Below are 2,018 nucleotides of genomic sequence, written 5' to 3' on the forward strand. Positions count from 1 at the left end.
TATTTTTGGAGCGCCTTGTTGCGCTGCAGCAAATGGAGGGAGGGAGGGAGGAGCTGAAAGCGGCTGAGAGGTCATGTGGGGAGAGGCCCTCTCCTGCTGGGGGGAGCGTATGTGGAGTCAGCAAAGGGAAGGGGTCCCCGTCCCATTGCAGAGTCCCATTGCTTGGAGGTGGTGCTTCTGGCTGCAACGCCTCCATGTATCTACAGGAAAAGTAGCGGAAAAGCAGCGGAAATAGATTTCCTCCATGTTAATTGTGTGCCCTGCCTGCTTATCTCTCTCTGATAATCTTTGTTAATTCCTGGCCGGTTTGAACAGGTTTGACAGAAGATCAAGGTTTGAATGGGGTCTTGCAGATGACAAGAATCTACTTTTTTTTTTTTTTTTTTTTTAAATGAGCAGAAGTGTTGAAGAAAAAGACCTAGTTAGTTATCTCTTCCAAGAAGAAAGGCTGTAATGAGAGTTCAGCTCTCGTTCAACATCAGAGAACTCACGTGGAAACGAGACCTTGAGACAAAAATGCCAACAACCATTTTTGTTCCTGCTGCCACAAATGGTGCTGGTCCTGCTGCTACTTGAACGTCTCCTTAAAACTAAAAGGCCCAAATAAAAGCATACAAAGGGCGTTTTTTGGGGGGAACGTGGAGGCCTACTCACGCTATGACATGACACCACCTTGCAAAGGCTGCGGCTCAGTGGTTTCCCATCATCGGTCTGCTGAAAGGAGTCAAGCAGATGTGCCATCTTGCTGAACATTTCAGTGAAGGTGCAGTCCTCCCCTTAAACCACCCCAAGAAACCTGTGTCTGTTGCTGGGACATCTAGAGCTCGGTCTCTGCTAACAGAGCAAGCTTCTTGTTTCCACAGGACGTGCACTGGACGTTGTGCTGGTACCACGTGCTACAGCAACTTCCACTCGCTGGGTAGGGGCACTTGAGCTCTTGAAGGCAGCTTTTGGTGGAGCCTTCCTCTTTTTCAAGAGGGCAGCTAGGCTGTGTTGGAAGTCCTTAATTGCTTGGCCTCTCTTCTCCTTTTTTCACCAGCCTTAAGTGCAGTATTTTAGCTCAGAGCTGTGACTTTCAGAGGGTCATTTGTACCCGTACATGTGGAAGTTGGCAGAAGACAGTTAAATTTTTTTGAGTTCTCAGTCAAATCTCACCTGTCCAAAAATACTGAAAAACACTACTAAGAAGATAAGTACAGGCTTTCTCTCAGGCTGTTCTGATACACCAGTTAACTACAGAGCTGTTAATGGGCTGAAGCACCTTAATAATTCTGAACCTTCTCTTCCTTCAGTACTTTTTAAGGTCTCTTTGTTAATGGTTACTTCCACCATCCCCAGAAGAGCTTCACAGCCTCAGGGCCACCATTCAGAGAAGGCGACCCTATGACTTTGCACTGTCCTCTGGCCACCAGTCCTCCAGAGATGAAGATGTCCTCTGGGAGAGGGCAAGACCTGTCGGAGCAGATGACCCGCAGGGGTTACCAGTTTCCCCGTCAGAGCACAAGCGGCTCTGGGGTTAGCTGCCGGGAGACTGATAAAGACTCCAAAAAGCAAAGGCTGGCTCAGCTCCCGTCACCACCACGTTTCTCATTTCGGACTCTTCTTTCCACCCCTTCACCGAAGCTGAGAAGAAAATTTAAAAACATTCTTTCTTTGCTGTTTAGTTTGGTCTGCAGTCTAAACTGAGGTCCAGAGTTGAACAAGGCTGTCTTTTCAGTTTGGAAATTCCTTCCTCGCTCCTAAAAAGAACAGAGTTTTGGGTAATCGGGAGAAGGAAGGGGCCAGCATCCCTTTCTCCTTTGTCTGCTATTTGGAAAAAATATTTTTTTTAACCACGTTTGCGTATGCTGCTGATTTTGGTCATCGCATCATTTAAAACAACTAAATGTATATCACCTGCCTCTATGCTGCCTTTTAAAATGCATTTCTCTGGTGTTCTTTTATTGGCCTCTTGGTTTGTAAAAATCTCTGTTTATGTATGTATGCTCACAACCGTTTTCATCATGGGTTTCTATCAT

The sequence above is a fragment of the Aythya marila genome (genome assembly GCF_965140915.1).
Source record: "Aythya marila genome assembly, chromosome: 3".
NCBI lineage: Eukaryota > Metazoa > Chordata > Aves > Anseriformes > Anatidae > Aythya > Aythya marila.